This window comes from Carassius gibelio, chromosome A21 (genome assembly GCF_023724105.1).
Source record: "Carassius gibelio isolate Cgi1373 ecotype wild population from Czech Republic chromosome A21, carGib1.2-hapl.c, whole genome shotgun sequence".
NCBI classification, from domain to species: Eukaryota; Metazoa; Chordata; class Actinopteri; order Cypriniformes; family Cyprinidae; genus Carassius; species Carassius gibelio.
The window spans coordinates 9282844-9301816 of NC_068391.1; the positions used below are offsets into that span (position 1 = coordinate 9282844).

An 18973-nucleotide genomic window follows, 5' to 3' on the forward strand; every position below is an offset into this window, starting at 1 on the left:
AAATTCTGGTTTCTTTTCAAAAGTGTTACCTAAAAAAAAAAAAAAAATTCATTGAATTGCAGACATTGTGTCTTTCTCCTGAAAACAAGCAGAATATCACGTCTAGTCATTTGGAAGAATCAGATGGGCATTTTCGCAGAACATTGGCAGTAAACCAGCATTTCTTTGTCTCTCTGTTAAACTAAGTGTTTAGCCAAAATATTATGTGGGCCATGTGTACTGAAAATCACAGTGAAACTTTGTTCAACTTACTGAAAAAGTGTAATTAAAAAAGAAAGGAGATGTGACAATATTAAAATTAGGCCAACTGTGATAATTATCAGCAAGTTATGGCTGATACTAGATCAATTCTGTTATTTATAGATACATTATTTGACAATTTTACATTATACTTACATATTTTGGCAAGAGATTTTATATATTTTTTTTTATCTTGATCATAAGGATACAGACTAATATGATATCCTGACATGAAATTCAAGTGTTTACAGCATATTAACTTAACAAATATTCAATATATTACAATATAATGATTCTCCATAAATATAAATTCTATAAATGTAATTCATTATATATACATTTATATTTATTATATATATATATAATCAATATGAATCTAAATATTACATCTGTATTGGTTGACATTATTGATGACATATACAAATATGGTAGTTATAAACAGTCCACATCATGGAAAGAAAGAACGCTCCACAGGGCACAATCAGTTGCTATGTCCTAGAGCAGAAGGAAGAAAGCTAACAAGAAAGAAACACACATGCGTTTCTCAAGCAGTCAGTGACTGAACATACATGCTGTCCTTGTCCTCAGAGCCAATTACAAGTGAGAGCACAAGCTTATGACATATCTAATCACTTCACAGAATTGTTGCTCAAACCCACGTCAATATTCAAGAGGCAACCTCACACACAAAAGTACAGAATTTGTGTGGAGAAATTAAAATCTCAGAGCTCTAAGCAGAAAAAAACTAAAATTACTTGTAAATCCATTTATGAATGATTGATAAAAGAGGGAATGTGTTACACTGTTTCATCTCTGCTGGATCAGTTAAGCGCTCCTATTTTTTCTCTAAAATTAGCATATGTTCATCCTAAACTGTATTCAAGGCTTAATTAGCAGGTGAGCCGAGATCATTTTATGGGGTTAAACTGATGTTGTGTACAATTTTGATACAGCTCAGAATAGTTAAAACTCAAGGCAAGTCAAGACTGTTGCCTCACTGAAAGACGTTAATCTAAATATATCCTATATCCATCTCAAATAATCTCAAATTCACATTAAAGAACCAGACTGTTATAGTTTGGCGATTTTAAGTGAATTCTTGCATTTTTAAAAAGTCACATTCAAGTTTCTGTCATCACTCTTCGGTGAATAAAGAGCCTCACAAATGCTTAATTTACTCTACTCGAAGCACATTCTGAATGATTGCATGACACCTAATTGTACACTATAATTAAAACAATATTTGAGAAAAAAAACACATTTAGTAATTCATTAGGATATAGACCAGAAAATAATACTCCAGCATGAAAAAGGTTTATTACTTTCTCTGTTTTTAATGATTAATGTGTGGGAAGAGATCATTCTTCATTTGAGTTGTTATCTAATTTCTAATAGGCCTAGGGTTTTCTTTTATAGTTACATTATTCTTCATAAGCAGACTATGGTTAGCAGAAGATACAAGAATTAAAGACTTAACTCCAAAGTCACCCCTAAATACACAATTTTTTTTTAATTTTTTTTTTTTGGTCACTTGACGGCTATTTTTAAAGTGACTCTCCACCGCTTCCTTGATTGGTCTGTATCAATTTAGTGAGAGTTTGATGCATTAGATGAGACTCTGAGTAACTGAAGTACATGCTGAAAGTGACACACACATGGTAAGGAGCAGTTAACTCATATGCTCTACCATGGAAAACTGTCCCAATTTTAGATTCTGGCCTTCAGGAAAAGTTAACATAGTAAGGTTTTGGGGCATCGTAATTGGATTGCCCTTGGGACATTTTCTCAGCTGCCAACAGAAAAGCGTGTTTAATCTCACTGTAAGTGAAGTATGGTTGCATGGGACAGTGGCCAACTGATGAGCTGAAAGGTAACATTAATAATGGTAATAGTTCAGAGTCCCCACACTGCATACTTTAAATGAGTAAGTAGTGTTCGGAGTCTGAGGTTAACACCATCATTTGAAGGCAAGTAGAATACATCTTTCAAAGATAGCCACTTAATAGGAAGACAATCAATGAGCCAAAACATATCTTAGTCCACTTAAAAAAGAATGAGAGAAAATTAAGTTTTAAGACAGACATGGATGCCCTAGGCACAATATCATGGCCTGGCACAGAGAAAAGAAAAACGTAGGCTAATACTTAATATGATGAACTTCCAAGTTTTTAACAGCTAAAGCCAACCTAAACAGACTCCGGCAATGCCTAGGGTTTGGAAACAGAATGGTTTTGTTTCTCATTTATGCAGATACAACAAAAAAAAAGAGGAGGGGGGTACTGTTATTACAATTATATAACATTTGATCAAAATTAACAACAAAATAAAACCAAAAGCACGAAAATCTGCTGAAAATGACAAGTACATTACATATTTTAATGTACAGTATGAAAAATGAATATTTGGGATTATTACAGTACCTATTACAGTATACTTGCCACAAGAAGTGTTTATTCTGATAATTATTAGGGCTCCATCCAAGATTCTGTGGTTTCATTTTGGTTATAAAGCCCTACTAGACAGCAGTATTGTTATCCCTACACATAAATCATGACAGAAAGTAGTGAAGGGCACAACACTAAGATTAGCATTAGCAAACCTAGCTCATATTTACCACCAATAGCAGCTCAGCTCTGTACTCCACAACAGGCTTCCACTATAAAGAAGGCAGTTTTTGTAAAATAAGCTCTTCCGAAATAAAGAAATACTGCTTACAATTTCGCAATATATTTTATTGCCAGATTCTTGCCAAAACACAGCTCTAATAATTATAATTTAGAAATGATTAATAAAGAACATTAGTGTCTTAATTTATTGCTCATGCCTCAGAACAACCCTTCCTCAAGGTAAAACCACTGTAATACATTGCCACTCATGGATTATTGCTTTAGTCTAGCTTTAGCTTTAGATTATGCCGCTGATCACAATTTTGCCATGCAATTTTTAGTCTGTTCCAGATTACATTTCAGAAGTAACTCTACACTGCACATAATTACATGCTGAGTTAGAACATGACAGAGACTGGGAGGAAGACAGAAAAGGCACCAGCTATCGGGGCATTGAGCACACGCACTGATTGCATCAGTATTGTGGAGCAGGAATCTCAGCATGTAAGCTTCGTCTGAGACGAGTCTGTCGAGCAAAGGGGAGAAAATTTAGCTGATTTCAAATGTTGGGAGATAAGTAAAAGAAAAATGAAATATTCTGAGCCTATGAGAGGATGCCACTCGAAAAAAAAAACATAGCTTCTGTCACATTTAAATAGAGAGTCTTTCCTCGTCATCCATTGTTGATTTTAGATCTAGGCAAAATGGCACCCACCACTTCAGAGCTACTTGACATGACGTGTAGATACAGAGTGCATTAACCTCAACTGCTCTGTTGACATCAGCACGATTGCTAGCTGTGATCGGCCTCGATTGAGCTCCAAAAATAATAGCTGTTTAGTCATGATGTCGGTTTGTAGGACAACCCAGAGGGCTGATTCACTCTGGGTCCCATCGGGAATTCAATTAGGTTTTTAGAATAGCAGATTTCCATTTATGAGTAAAAGAAGGTCTAACATTGCTTGAAAAGACTTTCACATTCAACAAAATAATTCATACCCTTTTATAACCATTTTGTATAAGTTGTTAACAATTTGCCAAGTGAGGTTGTCTTACTCATCAAGCACATCAACTCTAATTTTAGTCCTTTGAACTTTTGTTTTTAAAGCGGTTACAGAATACACAGTTGAGATGACTGTAATTCACACTAACATCTACAGTATTGCTGATTTGGTGTTCAAGAAACATTTCCTTATTATTATTAGTGTTGAAAATGTTGTGCTGATTGAAATTTTTGTGGAAACTGTGATACATTTTTTTCAGGATTCTTTAATTAAAAATTGGTTTGAACAGTGAGGTTCACAACAACAAAACAGACTGTGATAGTTTGCCGATTTGAGGTAAATTCATGCATTAAAAATGTGTTAAAAAATGTGACATTCAAGCTTATCTCATCATTCTTTTGTGAACAAACAGCCTTACAAATGTTTCATTCCTACTCAAAGCACATCATAAATGATCTTTTGTAACAACGTAAATCTTTACTGTCACTTTTAAACAATTTCATGCCTCTTTGCTGAATAATTAAATTAAATGCATTCAGAATCCCAATGGATATTTCTCTTCCAAGTTTTAGACCTCAGCTCAATTGCTTTCTGGGAGATTCTATAAATCCATCTTCTCCCTTTTCCCCATTCAAAATTGACGCATGAAACATTACCATTTTCCATAATGATAATGAAGAAATTTTCAGAGAGCGACTAATGGCAGGAAACTCTTGATCTGCCTTTGTCATGCATGGCTGCAGAAATATCTTCCACAATCTGCCCTACGTCACTTCATCAAAACATAAGCAATTGTGCACTAAGGCTTGCAGGGAACTTGTGCCCCGATGAGACATCTAAACAAACCTAAGAGGCCAAAAACATAAGCACACAGTAGAAGACTCGTTTGAGACCAGAGTGGGCTTTTTATGATTACATTATTGCTATCTATTGCTCGTTGAGGCTGAGTGTACTGCCATGAGGGCTGGAAAAGTAAATTGACTCTGGAAGTCTGATGGCTCACTAGATTTGTCAAGGCCGGAGGAAAGAAGGAGAAAAAAACTGCAGATTTGAGCACCTCAGAGTACCTGTTATGCTATCCACAGCAACTGCTGTTGCACTCTGGGAGAGCTGAATGTTTTTTTTTTTTTTTTTTTCAAGGTATCAGGCTTTGTGGATTGGTTCATCTGGTGAGATTTTTAGCCATTCCAACTCTCTCCCACTCTTTGCAATCTCAGCTCAATTCTGTAGTCCTTGACTAACGGATTCAGTCTGATGCTGAGTCCAACATCGATGAATTATGGGAGACCATGCTTAAAAGGGAAGCAGGCACCCTGTCATACAGGAAGACTTGGAGATGATGTAATGGTATGCAGGTACTCTCTCATTTAGAGTCATACCTCCAGGGATCACATCTCCTCGACAAATGAAAAATAAGCGAGGACAGAGGCTGGTGGGAGGAAGTCAAATGGAAATATGAGTGATGGCTCAGACTATTAGAATCCAAAGCCTTCAAGAATGAAAAAATGACAACCACAAACCAGCTTGAAAATATATGAGCTTCTATTAAATTTGCATACTTGGTTATTGTTCACCCAACAGTGCTTTTGTTTTTTCTTTTTTGGGCAAACTTTTGTTAGAGAAACAATTAGTTGACTACTATATATGTCCAATTTGGCCAGTTGCAGCTAGGCTGACTTCACCAATGTTATGATGGCATTTCAGGGCTTTATTTTGTTTGGCCATTGGCAGTGTGTCTAGGCAGGCTGGAGTCAAGAGCAAACACAAAGTAATCATATTTGACACAAAGGAGAGCAGTTAAATATGATTATTTGATTTAAACAGAATGTGCATGTGCTAAACATAACTCATTTATAAATATAGCTCCAAACCAGTGTTAATTTCGTTGACTAAATATTTTCGTCATTATTTTCGTCACGAATATATTTTTGCCGACGAAAACGAAACGAAAACTAAAATAGAAGGCACTGATGGAGACTAAAACTATGACTAAATTGATTGACATTATCGTCAACGCCATTCTGGCGTTGTATTGCGCCTGCGCGAATTTAACTGCTACTTTGTGATGTTCTAATTTAACGGTCTACTACGGGAGAACAGCTGATTTGCCGGAGTCGCTACAACGTGAGAGGTTAGGTAAATAAATGTTATGTTTTTAGACTTATTTACATCATACAATATTAAAAACTCCTCTTCTGACAAAAGATTGTCATTTAACGCCAAAAGCAATCCTTCTCTTGCTTTTTTAAATTATATATTTTTTTGGATCTCAATAAATGAATTAATGCTGCGTTGCGCTGTTCTGTTTTACCGTTGCTTAGTGACTTTTACGTTCTTGGCTACAGCGGTGTGACGGCAAACTTCCGGTCGCTGTTCCATTCGCAGCTGTTGCTTAAAGACCCTACTGTCTAAAAGAGCGACAAAATGTCCACAGCTCACTTCACGTTTGACGACGAACAAAACAAAACAAAGTGTAAAGCACGCAGAGCGCTCATTCGTGGCAAGAACACAACCAATTTGAAAAGACATTTACAGACGAGCCACCCGGACATTTTCTCAAATGTAATTTCACAACGATGTTCTTTTGTTTATTGAGCTAAGCAAAATTGGAATAGTGCAGTGCGTAGATGTTGTAGCATTAAATATTACGAACTGAAAAGTACTGTAAAATAGCCCCTTCTTCAAATTAGATGCGAGCACAATACTAATACGTAATATCATGATAAATACATTTGATTAATACTAATGTTTAGTATATTTTATAATGTTCTACTTGTTGACAATATCACAAATATTTCTATATTAGTCATGTGAAACATGAATGTTCACATCCTATCATTATACATACAAATCTAGCAATATTGTAGTATTTAAAACATACAATATTGCTAGACAAATGAATACCTTATAAAATATTGTTACTTTTTTTATCCACCCAACTTATTAAATATTTACTTTAAATGTATGCACTTATTGTTCAGCTCAGCTGTAAGCTTTAAGGTCCTGGACCTAACGTTATTTTTCTTTTATTGATGGTCAATTAGTTATTGTTTACATTATCATGACAGTGTTTGTTGCTGCATAAAAGCTTTTGAATCAAAATAAAGACACAGTTGTGTTGAAATAAAGTTGAATTTGTGTTTTATATATTTTGGTTAAGTTTGTTTCCTATACCAGCTGTAAAAAATTGTCTAGTAAATCTGTTATTGATTTTAGTCTTATTTTAGTCGACTAAAATACCAAGCAATTTTAGTCGACTAAAATACCAAGCAATTTTAGTCGACTAAAATACCAAGCAATTTTAGTCGACTAAAATAAGACTAAAATTAAAACAAATCAGATGACTAAAACTTGACTAAAACTAAAAAGAATTATAGTCAAAAGACTAAGACTAAAACTAAATTAAAATTTCGTGTCAAAATTAACACTGCTCCAAACAACATGCAATTTAGCCTTAGTTTTAAAGCAGCATCTTTACTAGAGGAAATATTACTATTTGTACCAACTGGGAACAGCTCAGCAGCCCCATAGAAATGGTTTGACGACTGTTATTTTATTTCTTGACATGTTTCTTATTGAAACAGAGGGTGGAACATATTGAAAAGTCTGGTTTTTTTTTGTAAATATTCAGTAGTATTTAGTTTGTAGCTGAGTGATTTGCAACTTGCTATTGCTAGTCAGTGTAACAGGTAGCAAGGAGATTTGAAATAACTGGAGAGAGCACTCTTTTAGTATTCCCATTCAAAGACAAAGACAGCTGTAATGCGAGATTCAGCCCCCCCGCAGAATTCTGTCACCTCTGAAGCCGTCAATATTTTTCAAATAATTATGTTCAACTGCAGAACTCTTAATCAAAAACTACATTACCCACTGCATTACCCCTGAATTACCCAAATCTCCACCAATCAGAGAGTTGAAACATCCCATAAAGCACTTTGAATTACGTAATCATGTCAATCTCCCTAAACTCTGAAAATACTTTCCTATCTCATTCGCAATGCTTCATGGAATTCTAGTAGAGCTGGGGGATAAACTATATCATATCATGATAAAATTTATGTCAATAACGATGATAAGCTATGGACATTTTTACTTGGATATGGATTAATCTTACAGTCTGTAACACAGCCAGTAAGGCATTTAATTTAAGAAAGAAAGAAAGAAAAAACTACCATCAAACTGAAAGTAAAACTCAAAGACCTTCATGGCAACATTTATAAAAGTCTGGTTTAACTTGAAGAAATTATGACAGAAAAATATAACTACTGTATACAAAAATCGAATTCTAAAAGTAATAATAATAAACAATATTTTTATATTTTTGTTCATTAATTTATACAGTTCTGTATAATTTATAATTTATACAATAAAATGCTATATTTTGTTTTAAATTGATTAAATGTTATTACATTTTAAAATAATTATTTGTTAAATTGTTGAGGTTTTATATATTAATTCCATTAGACACTAATTTCATGATAAAATTTGTATTGAATAATAAAATAAAGAAAACAGAAAAAATTAAATGCAAAAAGAAAAAGAATTTGGGGGGCCCTAAATTAAAAAGTAGCGTCCTCTGTGGAGTTTAACTGTGAAGCTAACAGGTTAGCTGAATGCTTTGCAAACTTACAGTTTTTTCTAAATATCCAGTGTTATTAAACTATTATACTTTAAAACTATTATGATTTTTGAACAGATATTCTGCGAGAAGGAAGAAATATTTCCATTCAAAATATATAAATAAATAAAAACACTTGTATAATGAAAACTCGCAGCCGTATTGGCCAGACTCCAGTTCGTGGGCATGAGCATGTGGCAGAGAGACAGAATCTTTGAAACGACACTTTTGCTGTTTTAACTGATGACAGTGCTTTGAATGCATTCAGAATGCAGAGGATATTTATCGGCAATAAAACCACAACTCTGATTTAAGCATGGCATTTAAATCCATTGAACATTCTTTGATCTCGATGAAGAAACCACATGGGTTTTGGAGTGTTCAACTGAAAATGCTTTAATCATGATCAACTTAACAGCCAAGTTCAATCCAAATTCATTCCATACTAAAGAAATTAATCCAGCATTGGCAGTAACTAGTATACATAGCAATGACACAAAAACTGTGTTCATAATAGTGTTGTTTTTCCAATATATAGCTACATGGCAAAATATCCAGTGTTGTTTAGAGTTGTTTTTATGGTGTTAATTTATCAGAATTAAAAAGTGTTGATCCTGGTATTGATTTGGATGGCATTAACTGTTGCCATAACTGTTGACATAACTGACACTGGTGATGAGTTGATACAATTTCCGGTCCTCACACATTATTTCCTTTTTGATTAATGGCGGATTAATGACCAATTTTCATGTTTAGTTAAAATGTCTCACCATTCAGATTAATATTAGTACATTTCTCAACATTGCCAGAGTGCTAACATTTTTTTTAATTTTGGATAACGCAACTGACCACAGACTGGATCTCGAGGCCATTTAGCTATACCACTTGTTAGCTAGCAAATTGAGGTAAGAATGGCAATGTTTGTTAGTTAGCCGTTTTAAACGTAAGTGTTCTTATTTTACAATCTGGGGTAGATAATAGCGTAATTTCTGTGATTTGTGTAAGTTAACAGTTTAATGTCTTAATTGAACACAGCATCCATAGTCCCTTTCTTGGGGCTCATGTTTGTGTTGCCAAAATAAGACATTGTAATGCATTTTTGTCCTTTTTTGTGGAATGTAATAGTAGTTTATCTAATAAATGTAATGATTAACGTAATGTTCCGATTTTCTGACAGGAGCATTTCTACGATTCAGAGAAGGGAATAGAGTTTATGATCTGGCACCTTAAAACTTTTTCAAGGAAGAACCCAAATCATGTTTGCTTGTAGATGATTGAAAGTTAAGGACCAAGTCAACAAAGAAGGATTGATGATGTGTAAAAACTTTAAAATTGATTTCCTTGTCCATACAACTGATGAAACAGAAGTTATGCAAAAGATGAAGGAAACTTTCAAGAAAAGACAACAACTGGTACATAATCCTGAAAGATCAGCTGACATCCTTGATGTCTTTCAAAGATATTTGGATGTAAAATAATTGGTAAATAAAACATTTATTCTCCTTTTCAAAGATTGTTTTAAGTGTGTTTAATATTGTTCATCACGATCATATTTTTTTGAGCAAACTAATTGTGATTAACCATTTAATTATTATCGCGTAACCCTACACATATCCATTTTTCAAAGAAAAATACAGTAAAAGCTGGAGGCTAAGTGCATTTGCCCAAATCTTGTCAAAAACATCTGAAACACCACTAGCAACAACAACAAAACAGCCGTCCCCTTTAACAGGCATGAGATAAAATGCCTCCAATGCAAAATCACATAAAGGACACCAAGAATTTAAAGGACAGGGTGAGGGGAGAATATGAGGCCGAAATGAGATGAAATCCACGTCTCCAGTGTGCATGGCTCCAAGTTCATACACATGCTATCCTTTCAAACACTGCCACAGTGAAATGAGGCTCCCTTTGTTCCAGGGTAAAATGTCCCCCCCATCATTTTGATTCAACACGGCGTATTGCGATCTCTATCAGCTCTCCCGGCCCCCGAAGACATTGTAAGTAACAGCAAAATTTGTGCCAGATAATTACCTCAGTCTGCCTCCGGTTTTTGCTGAGAAAAAGATTTCTGCCGAGTTTCCCTTTTCTTTATTGCCAGTCATAAAGTACGGGGCTGCCTCATAAAATGTCTCTATATCACTGTGGCATTCTTCAAAAACCTGTTTTTCATGGGACATCGGTCCTTGAAATACTGGGGTACAGCACCGAAGGTCAATGGGCAGATCGTGGCTGATAAATTTGCCCTAGAAATTAACCAAGATGGCTTCCCTCCAGGATTGTGTTGTTCCCGAATTGCTCATGGAATTGGGCAGGGAAAAAAAATACAACATTTTAACCGACCAAAACAGCCTACAGTGGGGTCCAAATTGGTGAAGAGTGTTTGTGTTCACTGGTGTATAGAATTGTCAGAATGTGTTGATGCACACTGCAATTGCAATGGATTATGGGAGGATTTATCTGTTTGGTACAAGGAAGTTTACCTCAGGGAAAGATTATGAAAAAACATCACGGCAGTGATGGGCTATTGGAAGCTACAAGAATTCGACTTAAAATGCTTTTTCTCTTTTAATGAGATGCTTTCATAAAACGTATACAGAGTCAAGTAAATATCTGTTTAATGAAAGCAGTGGCTTACGTAAGAATCAAATCCAACCTTTAAAATCAACATGAAAAAGCTTGGGGGTAAAATTTGTTTATTTGACATACAAAATTTGTTAAAAACGGAAAAAGAAAAGAAAAATCTCTTGGCAGATACAGTTGTTTTTCATTAACTCAAAGAGATCCAACAAAGAAGAGTCATATGTCAGCAACCCTGCAGGATATCTCAACAAAACAGCTTGCTCTACCATTGTTTTATGCATATAACATCTCATTTTACCACATCTTTAGCTACAGGAGTTGCCAATACCCCACACATTCAAAGAAAAGTCAGCCAGGACCCTTGGAGGAAGTGTTTGAAGACTAGTTAAACTTCATTGTCCACAACTCCACAACCAGCTGGTTATGCAGAGTTGTGCTCAACAAGATCAGAAAACCAGACCATGTCCACAAAACACCTATTCCACAAGTAATTAATTCACAATCATTAATTAGGGCATTAACATTATTAACACACACACAGTACTCTTCTCTTTCATGTGATTCTTCTATTCTAGCTTTTGTACTACGCTGGTTTTATCTTGAAATACATTACTCCAGTATTACTAATTTTGTTGGCTTTTGTATGATAAACAGCTTTTGCTTGTCCTTATTTGTAAGTCGCTTTGGACTGTTCGATGATTAAATGTACAAGTTCATGTGCTTGTTCAATCAAAATGTTCAATCTCTAAACGTAATTTCTTAGTTCCGAGTAGGTTTAAAAAAAACAACAACTAAAAAACAAGATGATAACAAATCTTCAGAGCCAGCTTTTTAGCTCCAATCGACAGTGATGCAGTACTTTTCTTAATCAGTTATATAAGGAATCGTCTTCTGGCAGAGAGCAGGAGAGGACTTCATGCGACAGGAAAACCGAGGGAGGGCTGAGTGGGAACGCAAGTGGTACTACAATGGCACTACAAAGAGTGGCAAATGACTTCAAAATGGATTTAAAATGACAGCCTGTTATCAGGTAATAGCTCAACCCACAATAGGCTGCCTTTATTCCATTTCTGTCAGGGGCCGAGAGAAGGAAGGACTGAAACCCTTCACCTCCTACACAGAACTAAAGAGGAGTGCCATGAACTAAAATGCTGAAGGAGAGGGCTGCAGTTAAGACAACCAGTCAAGAATCAAACACACAACTGTCAATTATGGTCAAATGGGCTACATGTTACAAAGTGTTCACCTTGCATGTGTTTTTTTATGGAAAACCATATCTCACCAATGTGACTCAAACTACACAACCATCCAGCCTTGGGTTTGCTATTATCACAGTGTGTGAGGTTAACTGGGTCAATGACATAACGTTTTAATGATTTTATGAATTTACTCAAAAATACATATAAAATGCAATTCATACATGCAATGATTGAATATACATCTGCTTTGATGAATGTTTCAATTTATGTAAGAAAAAGCATTTTTAAAAGATTTTTCTTTTTCATGGACACTCTTCTTATTGACCCACCTACATCACTGAATCCTGAATTTTCAAATGAATCAAGTCATCAATATTTTAAGCATGCTTGACATATTTTACAGCTCATGCTTACAGACCAACAAGACCAACAAGGAATGAACTGCCATAATATAGCAAAAGCAATAACTAAAACATGAAAGTGAACATGACGTGACATAAAGCCAAGTATGGTGACCCATACTCAGAATTCGTGCTCTGCATTTAATTCATCCAAAGTGCACACACACTGTGAACACACACCCAGAGCAGTGGGCAGCCATTTATGCTGTGGCACCTGGGGAGCAGTAGGGTGTTTGATGCCTTGCTCAAGGGCACCTAAGTCATGGTATTGAGGGTGGAGAGAGCACTGTACATGCACTCCCCCCACCTACAATTCCCGTCTGCCCGAGACGCGAACTCACAATCTTTCGATTGCTAGTCCAACTCTCTAACCATTAGGCCACGACTTCCCATGAAGATGGTTAATGGAGCAGGGGTCAAAGATACAATCGGAATATGTTATGGAGTATGAAATAGAGGCCACAATGTGATCATTGAAAATCATTTGGGACAACTCCTAGGATATTTACACAGGGGAAGGTGACGACTGTTTAACCTTTGATCGAAATTAAGAGAGATTAACTGCTGGAGGTCTTGGAAAGGGGGAAGGGGGAATTTCAGTCTTGTCAAGGTGAAGAGTAGTTATCAAGTTGAAATTTCAAGTGACAAGTTGCTATCATTTCAGTGAGAACAGAGCAGGAGACAGAAAGTGGATACGAGATATAGACAAGAGTGTTGATGGCATGGCAGTGATGAGACAGACAATGTGATTTAATAATGGAAAACTGCAGAAAATTAAATTAAATTAAATAAAAAATTTAATTTATGCATTTAGCAGACGCTTTTATCCAAAGCGACTTACAGTGCCTTCAGGCTATCAATTTTGACCTATCATGTGTTCCCGGGGAATCAAACCCCCAACCTTGCACTTGATAGAACAATGCTCTACCAATTGAGCTATATGAACAATAATCTGCCTCCAGAAAAACTGATCAACTCAAGTCATATTCACAATAAAGATGGTGGTGTAATCACCAGTTCTGTATTTTAAACGCTCAAAAGATAGGTATGTTGAAGGACAGCAGTAAATGACTAAAGAGAAAAAAGTATTGAGTCATTTTGATTTTGTTCTCTCTCTTTTCAGTGGCTATCAGTGGACAGTCTGCGCTCCTCCCCTGACCTCAAACCGTGGGACTTGAGCTCAACTCACCCTTTAAAGGTCTGAAGAATTTAATCAATACCTAAGTCTCTTATCATCTCAACCCATACACAACACACAATTAATCACTCAACTCAGACTTAATGAATGGTTCTAAATAACACCTTGCAAAAAGCTCTTTGTGTTTATGCTTACATCGATCTGATGAAAAGAGGTTTGCTGCAACAAATCCATTTGAAAGTGTCAAATACTTTATATCCCAGTAAATAGTTTTTATAGCTTCTTGAACTCCAGAGACATCATTTGATTTGATTTTTAAAAGGGTAGGTTAACAAACTTTGACATGTAGCCCATTTGGGCTCAGTCGATACACTGTCTACACAACAAAACTTTCTGGTACGTTCATAGTGGTTACATTCCAAACTCAGTGAGACTCCAAAGATAACCGCAACACTACATTTCATACAAACAATTGACTTCTAGTTTTGCTTTCTCCTTTGTTCTCTGCCTGTTGGCCACTCATGCCATTCTAGAAGAGGCTTCATCAATACATCCCGGCCAACTGCTGGGTCCTTTCTTTTCATTCTCCAACTCTGCTCTTTTCAGCCACCCAGCAGCTCCAGAAGAGATGTAATAGGTTTGAAGGTGAGTGCTGCAGCTGGGGTTTGTTGTCACAAATGCAGCGTGCATAGCATGCAAATCTACGTCTGAACCCTCCTCTACTAGTGTGAGCCGTAGTGCCTGTTTCACAGAGGATTCAGAGGCGATGCCTTAGCATGAGTCTCCCAAGCACAAGAATGACAGCTCTGACTGATCCCAGTAATAATGCTAAGGACATGTTGGGGTGCTTTCCTTCGATATAACACAGACCACAGACACAGTGTAATGCAAGTGTATGCAGTAAGCATACAGTATTGTGGAGTTACCAGCATTGCAACTTAACATTTTTCAGTGTTTTTTCCTCAAGTCTTTTTAAAACACTGTAGCTTTTTCAGTAACAAGCTAATTTTTTCCAGTTACAAAATGGTACCCTGTTGTATTATATCGTATTTTGTTACAAATGCAGATTTACAGCCTAGTGAGACGCTGAGGTAATAACCAAACACACTATCTTGAACTGTTCTCATCTGCAGTGTTGGGAAGTCTAATTCTTTTTAACTGAATTAGTCCATGATTCACTGATCACAAAAGTGAATCTTCTTCATTTTTTAAAGCTGAATTTGTAGTTAAAAGCAGTTTTTCATGGCTTCTTTTTAAACTAAGTTATATTTTTATATAAAAACATTTTAACATTTTACAATAAATTTTCTTAGCCTTACAAGATTTTTTTAAGTTTACAATATATAACCGATTCTTTACATTTAAATTAAGATTAGCTTTTAACAGTGATTTGAAATTGTAATACAATTTCAAAATATTACTTTTTACAGTATATAAATGTAGCCTTGGTGAGCATATGATACTTTTTTTAAATACATCTTACAGCCCCCAAACATGTGTGGTACACATATGCATGTCATGTAAACTTTTCTCGCCTTTCATATACATAAAAAAAAATAACCTGGCTATGGGTTCTGTACTAGACTGAGAATTGTCATGGCACTTGTATACTGTTGTTGTTCTTTTGTTGATCTGATTGCTGCCACGGTTCTCATTTGTAAGTTGCTTTGGATAAAAGCATCTGCTAAATGATTAAATGTATATGTAAATGTACACATATGCAAAACACAAATATGCTCAAACCTCACTTGCACAAACCATACTGTTTCCACAGATGGGGTGGCATAAACATACAAATATGACCGCCCACTCTGTATCTGTGTGGGTAGCTGCATGTCCCATGCTTTAGTACAGAAAGCCAGTGAAGACCACAGAACCACTGCAGTGATCCATAGCACCATCAAACTGTTACACACTGAACCACCTTTTGTGCCTCCCTATGAAAACACTTGACTCTAAGTGTACTATGCTATACACATACACACAGGGAAAAAAATTTAATTCAAAATTGAATGTTCTTCCAAAAAAACTGAAAATAAAAAAGAACTATACCAAACAATCACTTTTTTTTTTTAAATACATTTTTGCCCTACCAGCATTTTATTAGAACTTATAGACATATATGTGACCCTGGACCACAAAACCATAAGCGTAATTTTTTTTTTAACTCTTTAATTTCATATGAAAGCTGAATAAATATACTTTGCATTGATGTATATGGTTTGTTAGCATAGGACAATATTTGGTTGAGACAAAACTATTTTAAAATCTGGAATCTGAGGGTGCAAAAAATCTAAATATTGAGAAAATCACCTTTAAAGTTGTCCAGATTGAGTCCTTAGAAATGCATATTACTAATGATAATACATTTGTGATATATTTACGGTAGAAAATGTAAACATTTTTCATGGAACATCATCTTTACTTAATATCATAATGATTTTTGGCATAAAATAAAAATCTATAATTTTGACACATACAATGTTTTTGGCTATTGCTACAAATATACCTGTGCTTCTTATGACAGGTTTAGAGGTCTAGCGTCACACGCTTTGTTCTGTATGACACTGTTCTAGATCCCTTAACTACCTTAACTAATATGAGTTTATTGAGGGAAAATTTTGTTTGTTACTGTATCGATTCTCAAAAACAGAATATCGATATATCGATTGTTTTCTTTAGAAATCCTGCAAGAACTTTCTTTTTTATATATTAAGCAGATGTAATTTTTTGTTCAGATCCAAATCATGACATTGTATGTCACAGGTGTAAATAAACTGTAAACCTTTAAAGCAGAGTCTAAAATATATTTGGTCTTTTTATAAAATACATTTTATACATATACATTACATTTAACTAAAGATTCCTGCAAGCACTTGAATTTTTGCCCCCGTACTCGTACTGCACAAAGAGTGAATCAATATCAAGGGACTGATTATAGCAAATGCAGATCCCAGTGTGTTCTGGTTAAACAATTTTTATTCATGCATTTTTTTCTAAGGTAAGATATGCATATGGTGCAAACTCTCTCACTCCAGCCACAGGTCAACAATTCATCCTTATTATTGAATCTTGCCTAAGTAACTTTAGGAGAAACTTCTGATACAAAGTTTATACGTAAAAAAAAAAAAAAACTCCAATAAGCATTCTAAGCAATGAAAGGGGATCAAAATCTTCCTCTGGGAGAACATTCAGAATTTTCTTGTAATCAAAATCATGTTTTGAACTGGACTATTCAAACCTTCACAAACATGCATGAATCACTCCAGCTATATCACCTCCAGTCATTATTTACGGGATGCCAGTGGAGTGAGCCAGAAGCCAAATTCAACCATTTGCAAGTACCGTCTGCTAGGCTAATTGCATACATCGTCTTTCATTTAGGGGTGATTGAAGAACAGGAATGGATCCAGCCGGCCCGATGGAGCTTCATCACTGAAGTTACTCTGTGAGCATGGAGAGGCACACAAGCCTCAAGGGCCAACAGCTTTTGATTCGTTCTGAAGTTCTCATTCCCCGTGTGCTCGTTGGCTGATCTGAGACCATTAAAAATGAAAGTATCTTGGCTCTGAGATTCTGGCCTGCATTGAGGAGAAGTTGAGCTAAATGATTCCTGTGTCAGAGAACTTCAAAAGTATCGTACAGACGCACTCCTAAGTCAGACACTGACTAACTCAGGTTCATCCAAAACGACAGTGTGGAGTGGTTGTCTGATGAAGGCTCTTCAGCACAAAGATGGGACCCTTAAAACCTGTGTGGGAGGTTTTGCACTGGCCACCACTATCGCTAAAACTTCAGGTCACTACACTTCAGGTGTGTATATGCACACATGTGCTAACATATATGTGTGTAAAACCTATGTGCAAACATTTTAATATGGCAATTAAGATTCATTGTAGTGGCACAATTTAACACAAAGGAATGACAGACTATTATTAAAACCAGCTTAAACCATGCATGCAAGCAAAGAGGTCAATTAAAAGCAAACAAACAAAAAATCTAAATTCAAAATAAACATATAAAAAAGAATCATGCTAGTTTTCATACATGAAATGTATTATTTTATGTTATTTAAATAATGTAACTACTTTAGAAAAAAATCGTACATGTTATAAAATGTATGAAAATAAATTTTAGAAAATGATTGATCGTTCTGCTAGACCCTTATTCTTCAGCTGGGATCGTGTAGAGCCTGCACTGAAACTGCAATTTGGACCTTCAACTGAAAGAAAGAAATGTTGTCAATTTAACGTTTTCACAAAGATTTTGAGTTATATAACATGGGATGAGAAAAATAAATATTTAGGTTATTCTATCTATTCAAATCTTTCTGACTTCTGGAACATCTGCAGTGGTAATTCATTCTGTGAACTTGAAAAATAAATATTCGAAGTTTGAAAAACAACCTGTGCAGGTTGGATTGGTCTGTATCCCGAGAGAAAAGCAGTGCACTGTGTTCTGCCTGAAAGGTATTTTGGTCTACAGACTTCCCTGAAAGATACATGATGCAGTAAAGGAAAACAGCCCTGTGGATTCCATCCCTCAGCTGACAGGAGAAGATCATGTATTTTAGATAGAGCTTATACACTGGACCGTGCCGCTGTCCATCAGTCGATCACTGCCTCCAGTCGATATCCCAGAGAGCCTGAAACATGTTTATTAAAGAGGTGGGGGGGGGGGTGTTGTTGAATTTGCTGTATGCAAGGAGCTTAAATTGGCATGCTTGTAGACCTGGATGGATCCTACACAGTTAATTAAGATAAAACGATTCAATTCAGCAAAGATTGAGTTGCGATTGAGCCCAAGCTGCTCATGGTGGTTGCTCTGATTAGGAGCCAGAAAATGCATTTGCTGAGATTTTGATGCGAGACAATATTCCCGTTTTCAATTACACACATGAACAACCCCCTAACTACCAAAACTGACTCATTTGCATGATTGAAACATAATTACAGCAAGATGAAAAGATGCCTTTGTTTTGTTTGGTGCTACAATTGTGTTTAATTGTTTCTGCTATTTGTTTTTGCTTTGTCTGCTTGCTTGTTTTTTCATCCAAATATCAGCGAATGCACTTGTACCAATCGGTCTCAGGGTCAATGAATAAGGATGAGCTAATTTTTCATATGTGGGATATAAAAGTCCTGCTGTTAATGACGTTATCATTGTAGTAGCACAAAAAAAAAT

The 18973-nt window shown here is 35.6% G+C and overlaps 2 protein-coding genes across 3 annotated transcripts in view; one reads left to right on the plus strand and one right to left on the minus strand.

The window, feature by feature from the left end:
- The window catches only part of LOC127942062 (transmembrane protein 132C), a 107101-nt gene that overhangs the window by 78355 nt on the left and 9773 nt on the right, over positions 1 to 18973 (minus strand). The window lies entirely within an intron of this gene.
- The window catches only part of LOC127942070 (60S ribosomal protein L17), a 184241-nt gene that overhangs the window by 74952 nt on the left and 90316 nt on the right, over positions 1 to 18973 (plus strand). The window lies entirely within an intron of this gene.